Here is a 15277-nt window from a genome sequence, read left to right on the forward strand (position 1 = left end):
CCGCGAGGCAACACTTTGAACATACGCACACGTTCAGGGAGACCTCCTCTACAATACCACACTCTCCGCTAAGCGGGAGAGGTGTAAAAAAAAGTGTGGCAGGCCGTCCAGTGAGGTCAGAGGTCAGAAAAGTGCCACTTTTAGACAATAGTGGGCGCTGCACAGGAGACGGCTCCGCGAGGCAACACTTTGAACATACGCACGCGTTCAGGGAGACCTCCTCTACAATACCACACTCTCCGCTAAGCGGGAGAGGTGTAAAAAAAAGTGTGGCGGGCCGTCCAGTGAGGTCAGAGGTCAGAAAAGTGACACTTTTAGACAATAGTGGGCGCTGCACAGGAGACGGCTCAGCGAGGCAACACTTTGAACATACGCACGCGTTCAGGGAGACCTCCTCTACAATACCACACTCTCCGCTAAGCGGGAGAGGTGTAAAAAAAAGTGTGGCGGGCCGTCCAGTGAGGTCAGAGGTCAGAAAAGTGCCACTTTTAGACAATAGTGGGCGCTGCACAGGAGACGGCTCAGCGAGGCAACACTTTGAACATACGCACGCGTTCAGGGAGACCTCCTCTACAATACCACACTCTCCGCTAAGCGGGAGAGGTGTAAAAAAAAGTGTGGCGGGCCGTCCAGTGAGGTCAGAGGTCAGAAAAGTGCCACTTTTAGACAATAGTGGGCGCTGCACAGGAGACGGCTCCGCGAGGCAACACTTTGAACATACGCACGCGTTCAGGGAGACCTCCTCTACAATACCACACTCTCCGCTAAGCGGGAGAGGTGTAAAAAAAAGTGTGGCGGGCCGTCCAGTGAGGTCAGAGGTCAGAAAAGTGCCACTTTTAGACAATAGTGGGCGCTGCACAGGAGACGGCTCCGCGAGGCAACACTTTGAACATACGCACGCGTTCAGGGAGACCTCCTCTACAATACCACACTCTCCGCTAAGCGGGAGAGGTGTAAAAAAAAGTGTGGCGGGCCGTCCAGTGAGGTCAGAGGTCAGAAAAGTGACACTTTTAGACAATAGTGGGCGCTGCACAGGAGACGGCTCCGCGAGGCAACACTTTGAACATACGCACGCGTTCAGGGAGACCTCCTCTACAATACCACACTCTCCGCTAAGCGGGAGAGGTGTAAAAAAAAGTGTGGCGGGCCGTCCAGTGAGGTCAGAGGTCAGAAAAGTGCCACTTTTAGACAATAGTGGGCGCTGCACAGGAGACGGCTCCGCGAGGCAACACTTTGAACATACGCACGCGTTCAGGGAGACCTCCTCTACAATACCACACTCTCCGCTAAGCGGGAGAGGTGTAAAAAAAAGTGTGGCGGGCCGTCCAGTGAGGTCAGAGGTCAGAAAAGTGCCACTTTCAGACACTATTGTCTGAAAGCGGCACTTTTTGCCACTTTTCTGACCTCTGACCTCACTGGACGGGCCGCCACTTTTTGTTTCACACCCGTCCGGCTTAGCGGAGAGTGTGGTGTTGTAGAGGAGGTCTCCCTGAACGCGTGCGTATGTCCAAAGTGTTGCCTCACGGAGCCGTCTCCTGTGCAGCGCCCACTATTGTCTGAAAGCGGCACTTTTTGCCACTTTTCTGACCTCTGACCTCACTGGACGGTCCGCCACACTTTTTTTTACACCTCTCGGGCTTATCCGAGAGTGTGGTATTGTAGAGGAGGTCTCCCTGAACGTGTGCGTATGTCCAAAGCGTTGCCTCGCGGAGCCGTCTCCTGTGCAGCGCCCACTATTGTCTGAAAGCGGCACTTTTTGCCACTTTTCTGACCTCTGACCTCACTGGACGGTCCGCCACACTTTTTTTTACACCTCTCGGGCTTATCCGAGAGTGTGGTATTGTAGAGGAGGTCTCCCTGAACGCGTGCGTATGTTCAAAGTGTTGCCTCGCGGAGCCGTCTCCTGTGCAGCGCCCACTATTGTCTGAAAGCGGCACTTTTTGCCACTTTTCTGACCTCTGACCTCACTGGACGGTCCGCCACACTTTTTTTTACACCTCTCGGGCTTAGCGGAGAGTGTGGTATTGTAGAGGAGGTCTCCCTGAACGCGTGCGTATGTCCAATGTGCTGCCTCGCTGAGCGGTCTCCTGTCCAGTGTCCACTATTGTCTGAAAGTGCCACTTTTCTGACCTCTGGCCGCACTGGGCGGCCCACCATTTTTTTTCCTATCAAGTGCAGGGGCGCTCAGTTATGGAACAGCACATATACTACAAATCTACCAATATGCCTTTAATCTTTTCTTTTGATACTGTGTCCATGTTGTATGTATGTTGTTAAATAATATACGTTTTAAATGTATTTTTCTGATTACATTCTTATTTGTATTGTATTTTATTTTTTAAATAGGTGAGATCAACTTAATAAACCCTATACTTTTTTTTTATTTATCTTACCTGCTCTGCATCTACTATTATTAATTGTAGCATATTTTGTTGTTGCTTTTATCATTGTTCTTTTGCTCCTGCAAATACATATATCTAACACACACAAATGAACACAATATCCAAGTGCAAAACAGGATCAGAAACTGTGCACATTTAATGGGGATCAATAGCCAATTTAAATCTGGAACAACCTCACTTAGAAGTGCTATAGTAGGCCTACATTGGTTCTCAAAGTGGGGTCCGGGGACCGCCAGGGGTCTTTGGGATGGTTCCAGGGGGTCCCCAGCAAAAGTAGTTAACCACTTTATCCATTTATAAGTTCGCTATTTTAAATATAGCAGATCTACAAGCTCGCAGCGCGTCACTTCGTGCCGTGCTGCGAGCTTGTAGATCTGCTATTTTTTTTACATTTTTGAAAAATCTTGAAATTCTTTTGAACTTTTTCATTTGCAACACAAATCTTCTCTTCTGGGGGTCCCTGCACAAGATATTTTCAAACATAATACAAATAATAATACGATACAATAATATAATACAAATATATATCAATTTGGGGGTCCTTGACATGAAAAAGTTTGAGAACCACTGCTCTAGTGTAAGCCATTTAAAAGACATACATCATAAATATATTTTTTCAATAAATGTGTGTCTTTAAAAAAAAAAGGCAATTAGAAGTGTTCTAGTATGCGCCATTTAAAAGACATACATCATAAATGTATTTTTAAAATAGATTTGTGTCTTTTAAAAACATTACAAATTCTCGATCTTATTTTGAAGGCAACCGGAAACCTTATTGTTGCTAGCTCCAAAACCGGATGTCCTATCGTTGCTGACGGAACGGAGCTGCCCGGGTCAAAGTATTTTGCGCATGCTCAAAGACATCATTCTTGGCAAGCCAGAGGCATAGATGGCCCCCTGGTGGAGGAGGTGTGTAACTGTCACTGAATCTAGTACAACAACAGGATGATTATTCTACATTGATGTGTAACGGGAATAACATAGATCTAGTACTTTAATGATGTTTATATTCAGGCCTGGGGAGCTTTTACAATTCTTGCATGTTTGTAGCTGCTATCCAGTGTGAGTCAATAAGCTTAAACGTTATATATATATATATATATATATATGATAGAAATATTTTAATTAATCATAATTTGTCTAATGTCCTAAACCTGCTTTAAATGTCAAATTAATGTAATAGCTGTCATATTGGCCTGAATTCCATCATGTCTATTCTCCCTATTTTCTTCTGTCTCTGTCTATGCAAGGTCAAAATAGTTAACCTGCTTTAAATGTCAAATTAATGTAATAGCTGTCATATTGGCCTAAATTCCATCATGTCTATTCTCCCTATTTTCTTCTGTCTCTGTCTATGCAAGGTCAAAATAGTTACAGGCCTTTCTGTGGTTATCTATTGTTTTAAGAACACCATATCTCGGTGTTCTCCTCCAATGCATAACCCTTCTCACAGTTTCACGAAGTTACCTCTGACCAGTGACAGGTCAGAGCCGAGGCCAACGTGTTGTTCGAGACATGTCGACGCTGTTTGTTCAAAGATAAACTGTCACACCATCTTCATCATCTACCATCCTCATCATCATCTGACGATGACGTACTCATCACTATCCACCAATAGCAGGACTACACCTCTGACGGCTGGACGCTTGATGTATCTTCAATGATGTCATATGTTTATGTTACTGGACGCTGTTAAAGACCAGTGCTTTCTCTGTTTAATGGCAGAGAGACGACGACCGATGATGCCTACCATTCCTGTGATACTGTAACCTTCCACTCTCTCTGTCTGAATACAAGATCTTTCATTACACCCAATGGCTGCCTGTGTCCTGAGTCTGGTTTTTCTTTATCGCCTTTTATGAAAATGTTCTAATACTTATATGAATATCGATGTGATGTTTCGCCCTGTATCGATATTTATATATTTGGTTGATAGGGAAAAAACCTACTTTATCAATTGGTCCGACCGAAGCCGGATATGTTTAAAACAGGGTGGACGGGGGGAACTGAGCTATTGACCGGAACTGTACGGTCAGACTCTCTTCCCCTGGCAGACCATGTTTTAATACATATCAAACGAACCAGCCCTGGGTGTAACGATTTATCACTTCTATTCAGATGAAGGTTATCTTTGAACAGTATCACATTTTTATTTTATTTTATTTTGTTTTGGACCTGGACGCGATCGCTGGACCTTTGGACTTGCCCCTTGACTCTCGACATGTCTCAAATTCCACAGGGTCCAGCCATCGGGGTCAGGATCCCTGAACCATCGATTTGATGAGTATATCTTTTTATTTTTATTTTTACCATGGTCCAGTGATTGGGATCTCCACGTAACTTCTCCATGTAAACCTTGATCTGATGAGTATACCTTTTTATTTATTTTATTTTATTGTCTTTACCGAACGATTTGTCTCATAAATTATAAGCCTGTTTTTAAATTACTGTTTAACACAGCTCCGCCAGGGAGTCAGTCAAGTAAAAATGTTTTATCACCTATATTCCTGGGAAGACATTCCTAATGTCTCATAAATTCTCTTATCTAGTGGTCATTTATTAAGGTCGTTTCAGCGATTTCTTACCTACATGTATAATTCACAAGTCAGTCCTTTTGTTATATACTGGTTACTGCTTGTTGTTACTACGTTCTGTTTCGGTGGATTTCGTATTGATTACTATATCTTATCTGTCTCTTTCTGAGCGTATATAGATATTTTACCTTTGACCGGTTTTATTTTGACCACTGTAGATTAAATCCATTTAATATTGTGAGCTTTAAAAATAAGCCTTAATAATACATTTTATATTCCTTTCTTTGAACCTTCTGTTCTAAATTCAGTGAACCAGTAAATATATTTTGTTTATGCCCCATAAATTCAGATAATTGTAAATACTTTTCAATGCTTTGTCGCTGATTTTTCTATGTAACTTTTAGATGACTTCATTTCCCATAAATCATTGCGGGCTTATACTTCCGGGGCGATTTATGGGAAACCCCGGTAGCTTCTGTTTCCGGGGTCATCTAGCATCTAGCATAGCTTGTAGAACTCGCTCCCTCGAAACGAATTCATGCTAAAAATACAACACTAACCTTTATATCAGATTAACGCTTACAAGGAATCTTTTGGTGAACCCTTTTCTAAATACAGATAATTTTTATAGATCGTAGATCTGTGTTTTTTTTTGTATATATATATACATACGTATCGGCATGGGTCTACCTGGATGTATGCGTACGTATGGCTGTGACTGTGAGTACCAGTAGTTCTTTCATATATATACTGGATCCATACGATGTAACGCCATGTATGGTTATAGGTATATGGGGGTGTTGGTGATAGTCATAGACATTGCGTTTCAAGAGTTACATTTTTTTTCTTTTAATTGTAATATTGTTTCATTTATGTTACACAAACAAGACTTTATGAACAGACTACTCCTTAATTTTGATTTAATTTTATTTTGTTAATTTTGATTTAAACTAAAATGTTTTATAACCCCCTTAAATTCATGAAAAACATTCTTGAATGTATATATAATGTATATATATATTTTATATATGTGAACAGGGCCGAAATTGTATCACATTTGACTTGCAATTTGTTTGTACTATTGCACTCTTCTCCTTTAATAAATAATCCAGAATAAAACTCACAACAATAAAATATAAATGCACAATAAAGTGCTGGGTGCGTAATTACTGTGAGTCCTATCTGAACTAATTGTTTGTCGACTACGCCACTTTTGTTATAGAGGGAAGTCCCCTTTGAATACACTTTAACTTCTTCTTCAGGCTTTCACAGGTTCGAGGTTAACTGGTAAGTTTCAATACTTTTGGTTTTGAGAATACAACACTGGCATGAGAATATCCCTTTAAGAAACTGGACACGAATACAGTGTATCAAAAAAGGTAAGTCATATTTATTGGGTCCCTAATACATTGGCTTCTGTGCCTTAAAAACAATCAAATAAACACTATACTAATAAAACCTATATAAACATACAAAACACAATTAATCTACACAACAACTATAAAATAAATTATAAAGTTGTGCAAATTACGCGGGGCTTAATCACAAGGGTTCCTTAGCATGGGGGGTTTCTGTGCAACAAATACTTTTCAAGTAAAGTGCTGTGCCAATAAAGTGCTTCAAGATACTCAACACGGTTTGTTCAGGGGTAATGCTGCATGTCCATATATGGGGGTAAGATGGGAAAGGGTTTGAGGCCAGTCGTCTTCGTCTTCTCTCTTCTTTCTCTCCGCCTGCAATTATAGAGATCTAGACCAGTTCACTGTGCATTTACACGATACATTTGCGTTGTCTCAGGCAGTGGTTATACAGGGATTCAACGTTGCTTGTTCGAATACTCACTCGCCAGCCAGGTTTTTACACCTGGCGCTGAGTTGGTTGCGTATGCAACGTTATCGCCACTTTCCAGTCTCAGCGCTCCTTATATGGTCTGGTCTCACTCGTCTCTCATATGGTCTGGTCTCACTCGCCTCTTCCTCCCCTTCGGTTCGATCGCTTTCTCCTCTTGGTTTCTCCTTTGAATGTAGGCACACCTCGGCTTCCAAACTCCTAGGTGGCTGGTATGTCTACTTCATCTATGCACTCCTCTACTCCGTGTCTCGGCACAACCTTCCCCTCTGCTGTCCTTCTCCTCACTGACGCCTCTGTCACTTGGGTGCTCTGTTCTCTCTTTCAAACGGTCCCGCCTCCGCTTTTGTACCTGCCAAACCACACCTCCCCTTCTTTCATTTGTCCGTGGTGACAGTCTGTCTGGGGACATTGGCCATGACCGTGGCCTTGGGCGTGACCGCGTGACTGCCGCTCAATGTCTCTCAATACATGTGACCAGGGGATCATGGGGAAAACAATTATAAACAATACAGTGCGTAATAATAATTGGTACAAAAATAATAAGATGGTGGGGTTAAATGAGGCAATTATACACATTAAGCACCAATAAAAACAAATTACAAAAGTTTTAAGAACCCCTCATTTCACCCTTGTCACATATATATGGTCTAGACGGTCACTTATATAACTCATCATTTATTTTCGTTCTTCAAAACTTTTTGAACAGGGAAGCTTTTCAGGGCTTTGAGCGCGCATAACTCTCTCATTAGTCTGTTAGAGCGCCCGCCTCCACTGCCATAAAGAGATTCTAGACTAAACGTTCTTAAAAATACAATATTTCACTATATATCTATCACTCTCTCTCCATCTCTCTCTCTCTCTCTCTTTTTCTCTTCCTTCCTCTCCGCGGTAAACATTTAGGGTGCTCGTAGTTGCTTTTGTGCTGTTAATGTGTTGACAAGTTGTTGACTGACATGCTCAGGGTAATTTTTTGTGAGAGCGGCCCTCTTGTGCTATGGAAAAGTGTAGGATAATGACGTAAGAAGGTTCTGTTAACCGCACGCGATCTGTACTGGACATCCTCCATATTTTTTACACTGGTGTTTGACTAAGCAGCTGGATATTCTCATTTCTGAATATTTCCAGTTATTTATTTATATATAGATACTTATGTATGTATATATGTATATGGATTTATGGTGTACCTCTGATCATATCATCTAGAATAACCCACGATCCAAACCTTGGGTTGTAATATTCTCATAGAATATGCTTGTACTTGGTACTATACTACCACCTAGCGTCTGTTTATTATAGCAATTGTGATTGGTTGGTACAACGCACGTAAGGGGTGTGTCCCCAGGTACAGAGTCAGTCTGTGGAAGTCAGCCTTCCTGTTTACATGTTATGTACATCGGTCTGGAATAAAGCCTATACTAAAGCACGTCGTCGTCCTGGATATTATTGTACATATTGTGCAACCCTTAAAGAACACAAGACATGGTGTCAGAGTAACCCGAACCCAAAAAGACAAGAAAATAACAAAGAAAAAAGACGAAAATGGACGTCGCTGGAGTGCCTTCACCCCGAATGGATTGGGACGCAAGCAACCTGCCCGAAGCATGGCGAAAATTCAAGTTACATGTGGATTTAATGTGCTCTGGTCCTTTCAAGAAAAAAAGTGAAGAGGAAAAGTGCAGCTACTTGCTCCTTTGGATTGGAGATAAGGGCCGGGATGTTTACAATACATGGACGCTCACTGAAGATGAACGTAAGCTATTGAAAACATACTACGACCGTTTCCAAGCATATGTAGAGCCTAAAGTGAATGTGATTTTCGCTAGATACAAGTTTCATGAGAAAGTACAAGGAGCTACTGAGCCGTTTGAACAGTTCGTGACAGAATTGAGACTACTTGTTAAGGACTGCAACTATAACAATAGTGAAGAGATGGTACGAGACTGTGTGGTCTTTGGGATTAATTCACCAAGAGTGAGAGAGAAGCTACTCAACGTTGGATCCGATCTAACTTTGGATAGAGCAATAGACATTGCCAGGACTCATGATATGGCACAAGCTCAGCTCAGGAGTTTTGCTAGCAGCAGCGCCAGTCCGCGCGAACAGGCTGTTCATGCTGTGAGTCGGCAAACATCAAAGGGTGCTACGTGGAAACCGCGCCAAGAATGGACAAAGGGATATCCATCGCAATTCCCCAGGAATCCTCCGGAGGGCGACAGAGGCCACTCTAAACCCTGTGGATACTGTGGAAACAAGCCTCATGGAAATAAGGACAGTTGCCCAGCAAAAGGCAAGCAATGCAAGCTTTGCAACAAGTGGAACCACTTTGCAAAGGTGTGTCGTTCCAAAACAAGCAAAGTGCACACAGTAAGTGAAATGGATCAGGACCAAGATGCAGACATTGATGGTTTGTTTATTGATGTAGTGACACAAGGAAACAACACCAAAAATACAGAGCAAGCCTATGCAAATGTACAAGTTGGCCCAAATAAGACTGTAGTTCGTTTCAAATTGGATACTGGTGCTGACACAAATGTCATAAACCCAGATGTATTCAGATCTCTAGGAGTACAGGATGTACTGGAGCCTTCATTACGCCCACTCTATGGCTATGGAGGTGAGCAACTCAGTGTCAGGGGCAAATGCAGCATAAAATGCCAGTACAAGGACATTAACTTAATGTTAAAAATGCATGTGGTGGACACACGTGCACCCCCAGTGCTAGGCTTAAAAGCATGTCTGGACTTTGGACTGATTAAACTCATACTGTCTGTATCTGGAAAGCCAGATGTGTCAATTCTAGATGAGTTTGCAGATGTTTTCACAGGAATAGGACTATTCCCTGGTGAATGCACCATCCACCTTGACCCCGATGCAACGCCTGTGGTCCACCCACCAAGGCGTGTCCCTATTGCACTACGTGACCGTCTCAAGCTGGAGCTCCAAAGCATGGAAAAGCAGCAGGTCATTGTCAAAGTGACAGAACCGACCGAATGGGTCAATTCAATGGTAGCAGCAGAAAAGCCACGCACAGGCAAGCTGAGAGTATGTCTCGACCCCAAGGATTTGAACAAGGCTATCAAGAGGCCACATTATCCCTTGCCCACTCTCGACGACATCACAGCTAAGCTGGCAGGAGCCTGCTATTTCAGCGTCATGGATGCCAGGTCAGGCTACTGGGCGATTAAACTCACAGAAGAGTCGTCCAAACTGACCACCTTCAACACAGTATTTGGGCGATACAGGTTCCTCCGCCTGCCTTTTGGAATAGTATCGGCCCAAGACGAGTTTCAACGGAGAGTCGACGAGACCTACGAGGGTCTACAAGGAGTCACCGCCATAGTGGATGATGTCCTAATTTTTGCTAAAACTAAAGAGGAGCACGACGAGAACCTCCGTGCCATGTTACAGCGCTCTAGAGAGCGAGGAGTAAAACTCAACCCAGAGAAAAGCACCATCTGTGCCACAGAAGTCAGCTATTTTGGGCACATCATCTCAAAAGATGGAATCAAGCCTGACCCAGCGAAAGTCAGAGCCGTGAGAGACATGGAACCACCTAAGGACAAAGGTGAGCTTGAAACAATTCTTGGCACGATCAACTATCTGTCAAAATTTGCACCTATGCTCTCAGACATTAACGCTCCCCTGCGTCAACTGATGAAGAACTCAAGTGAATTCGTATGGGACGCGCAGCAAGATGCAGCATTCAAGAAAATGAAAGAGCTGATCACACGTGAGCCAGGCCCAGTCCTCACATATTATGACCCCAGCAAGGAGCTCAGACTCCAAGTGGATGCATCGAAATATGGACTTGGTGCTGTCTTACTACAAGAAGGAAAGCCCATCGGCTATGCATCAAAATCACTCAGTGACAGTGAAGTGAACTATGCCCAAATCGAGAAGGAACTATACGCTATCTTGTTTGGATGTAAGCGTTTCCATCAGTATGTCTATGGCCGCCACACCATTGTGGAAAGCGACCACAAGCCACTGGAGTCTATTATGAAGAAACCGCTTGCAGCAGCGCCACCGAGGCTACAGAGGATGATTCTGCAGCTGCAGCGATATGACTTCACCATCATCCACAGACCAGGCAAGGACATTCCTGTCGCAGACACTCTCTCCAGGAAGTCACTGTCTGACCAGGATAACAGTCTCAGAGAAGGTATGGACATGCAGGTGCACACAGTGTATAGCAACTTACCTGTCAGTGACACAAAACTAAAAGAAATCAGAGCAGAGACTGAGAAAGACACACAGCTCATGCTACTGATAGACACGATCAAGTCAGGCTGGCCTGAGGAGAGGAGAAGTTGTCCTCAGAGCATAGCCGAGTACTGGAATCACAGAAGTGAACTTTCTGTGATGAACGACATCATATTCAAAGGGGAGAAAATCATTATCCCTACCCCACTGCGCACAGAAATGTTATCCCGAATACATGCAGGTCACATGGGCATGGAAAAGTGCAAGCTGAGAGCCCGTGACATTTTATTCTGGCCCGGGATGAACAAGCAGATAGAGGAGATGATTGGAAAGTGCCCCACCTGTCTCACATACAGACCTTCTAACACTAAAGAGCCCATGATGTGTCATCAGATCCCAGATAGGCCATGGCAAGCAGTGGCTACGGATCTGTTCACTTGGAACAACAACAACTACATCGTCACTGTAGATTATTACAGCCGTTACTTCGAGCTGGATAAGCTACACAGCACCACGGCATCCGCCGTGATTCACAAGCTGAAGGCAGCCTTTGCCAGGCACGGCGTTCCCCAGACTTTGTTTTCTGATGGTGGCCCCCAGTATAGCTGTAGGGAATTTGAAATCTTTGCCAAAGAATGGGAGTTTACGCATGTCACTAGCAGCCCATACTATCCCCGCAGCAATGGCCTCGCCGAGAAAGCTGTGCACATTGCCAAGTCACTCATGGAAAAAGCCAAAGCAGATAAAAGAGACCCCTACCTCAGTCTTCTCGAATACCGTAACACACCCGTGGACAACTTCAAAACACCAGCCCAGCTGTTAATGAGCCGTCGCCTACGCTCAATCCTGCCCAACACACACCAGCAGCTTCAACCAGAGGTCGTCAGCCACGGTGATGTCTACGCCAGGAGAGTCCAACAACAGCAGCATCAGAAGAAGTACTACGATCGATCAGCCCGCCCGATGACATCGCTACAGCCAGGACAAAGCATCCGACTCCAGCAGCATGGCTACTGGAAACCAGCAGTCGTCATCAAGCCAGCTGATACGAGCAGATCCTACCACGTACGTACCACCGAAGGACGGGAGTACAGACGAAACAGATTCCACCTACTAGACACAAATGAAGCACACAGTGATGAGGTGAGCTCAGATGAACATTACACCACACCTCATGCCCCACAGGCAGCAGGTGACACCACACCTCCCACTGGGACTGTCCCTTATCAGACAAGATCTGGACGTACAGTCAAACCTAGAAGTGTTATGGACTTGTAGGTAAAGTCACACAAGGACTGAGTCAGTTTCATGACATTAAGGCATTGTATAAAAATAAAAAAAAATAAAAAATAAAAAAGGAAGAAAAGAAATTGAGCCTGTAAAATGTCATTGATTGTATGGACACTGAGTCATATTCGATTGTTGTGGACATTTTTGATTGTGCTACTTTGAAAGTATTATGTTGCATACAAAAAGAAACTTGAATGTATGGTTCTGTATATTGCATTTTGGTTTACAAAGATTTCTGCCTACTGATAACTGAAATTGAATATTTCTTTGCACTGGTTACAGTATGTATTTTTGAAGTATTGCACTATGCTGTTTGGTCTACAGTATCCTATTTGCCATGAAGATTATTTTGTTTATTGAGGCATTTCACCTAGAACTATACTGCGTAAGTTTTTCAAAAGAAGGGGGATGTAATATTCTCATAGAATATGCTTGTACTTGGTACTATACTACCACCTAGCGTCTGTTTATTATAGCAATTGTGATTGGTTGGTACAACGCACGTAAGGGGTGTGTCCCCAGGTACAGAGTCAGTCTGTGGAAGTCAGCCTTCCTGTTTACATGTTATGTACATCGGTCTGGAATAAAGCCTATACTAAAGCACGTCGTCGTCCTGGATATTATTGTACATATTGTGCAACCCTTGTAGAACACAAGACAGGGTGTTCGATGAGAACGTTTTAGGTACATGTATAAATCATTATGCTGGTCTCACACCAGGGGAGGGTGGATCAAGTGTAGATAAGTGTGCGACCCCTCGTCATTCGCGTAAATTAATTTTGTGTACTATGTGAAACATAGGTTAATGTTTGTCACGAGAACTAATATATCTATTTTACTCTGTAGGATTATGAATATTGGTCGACTTGCATTCACAAATTATTGCTTTTCGGGGATATGTTTTTCATAAATTATTGTACGTGTGGTAGACCATTAATCGATAAAAATGGTTGATTTAAGCAATCACAAGAGCTCATTCGTCTGCTAGACAGACTAAGTCGACTATTAAACTCAACCCAGATATGTGATTATTTTCTGTGGTCTCATTAAAAGCTGCAAGAAGCAGCCCTTATCTTATTTTCCCCTCTCACTGCTCCGGCAGTGAAAATGGAAACAAAAATCTTAAACTCAAACCTCTGTAACCATATTTTGACCGTTCTAGTTCCATCCCTCGCCACATGTATGGGTATGTCTATATATATAGACATATCCCTTAAATAATAAGTTCTACATTTTTTTTGATTTTCTTTAATGGTCTTTCTTACACTCCATTTGACTACATTACCCATAATTCATTCAACAGGAAGTATCAGCTTCTCTGCCACGTGACTTTACCACGTCACTCCTACAGATTCCATTACATTCAATACTTATCAGGGTCACTCCTACAGATTCCATTGAATTCAATACTTATCAGTGAATATTACATTAAATACATTACAATATTATAATATTCTTTATACTATTCTTTGGAAACATTTTAATGATGAATAAGAAGAATTATTTTAAAGTTTTAAAGATATTTGATCATTTTTGACTAAACTTGTAGATCTGCTGTTTTATTTTTTTTCAAAGTCTGTGTGTTTTCTTTTCAATCTATTTTGGTGTACTTTACCTAACTCTAATATACTCTTCAGAACAAAGATGTTTATTCCTTATTTTTCATTGTTATATTTTAATTTTAAATATTTTAATTATAACTTTAAAAAAAAAAATGTTTGAAATTTTATTTTTTCATTTTTTCTTTTGATTTTCAGTCTTTCTCATCAACAAATTCGTCCTCTGACACACACTATATTACAGATATATGGGTGTCAAATAGAGGGGAGTTTGATGAATACCTGATTTAAATATGATTTGATTTCAATGTTTAATGTGCTTTGTTTGTCTTTGTTTCATTTTAGAACGAGAATGTAAGCCACTCCATTAATCCAATTCCTGGACAACAATAATGTCACAATACCTGCTAATTGTGACATACAGGGCTAAAACTTTAATTTTATTCCAAACTGTTTTAAACTCTGTTTCATACTATAGTCAACTGTAGGTCTCATGCCAAACAGTAAATTTGATTTCCATCTATCTTACAGATTTCAACTAATGTCTTGGATAGATGTTTGATGCCCCCATGCCTACATGATGCAATCGGGAAGTATTTCTTGAGTTTTAAGACCATTCCACGTGAGTTTTTCCCTAAATAAAGTGTAAAATGATGTAATAAATACAGGTATCAGGAGTGTACCGTTCCATTTTTCAAATACTTGGACCTACAGGTCAACTTGTTAAATAAAGCACTGGACCGCAGCTTCACAACGAGGAGGGTAACTTTTTCTTTTTCTGAACGTGTCCAGAATCGTCTTTGACAAAGTGACGTAGGTCTCTTGTCAGATTATTTGAAAACTTGTCAGACTGGTTAGTTTTCTCTCACTCTATCAACAAAAACGGGCTAAGGGTCATTAACGGTGCTAAAATTGATTAAATCTAAACATATTTTGAAAAGGTTTGTTTGGGACAGTACATTAGCTGAGATTTTTTTGAATTATAATAAAGTTATTTGCAAATTGCAAGGGGAAACTTTGTTGTGTGGTGTCTTAAAATGTCATGAAATATAACCATGTTTTGCTTCCTAATTGAATAAAATAACCATTATATACAGTCCTTTTGAAGTACCATTTTGAATTAATATCTGAATAAATTATACAGTCCTTTTGCAGAAGTACAAATGTGTATGTTATCTGAATAACTAAACCAATCCATTTGCCCTTAAGTCATTTGAAATCTCTGTGTCCTTACTTAGTCACTGTAAGATTTGCCTGTCTGTGTCTAGTTTGGTTTGAATAAAGTCACAAGGTACAATCAGCTTGCCCTTTGACCCTATCCAAATCATGATAAAGAGGTAGGCTTGATAGAAATATTTTAATTAATCATAATTTGTCTAAGGTCCTAAACCTGCTTTAAATGTCAAATTAATGTAATAGCTGTCATATTGGCCTAAAT

This window comes from Gymnoscopelus microlampas (genome assembly GCF_963454915.1).
Source record: "Gymnoscopelus microlampas genome assembly, chromosome: 5".
Classification (NCBI taxonomy): Eukaryota; Metazoa; Chordata; class Actinopteri; order Myctophiformes; family Myctophidae; genus Gymnoscopelus; species Gymnoscopelus microlampas.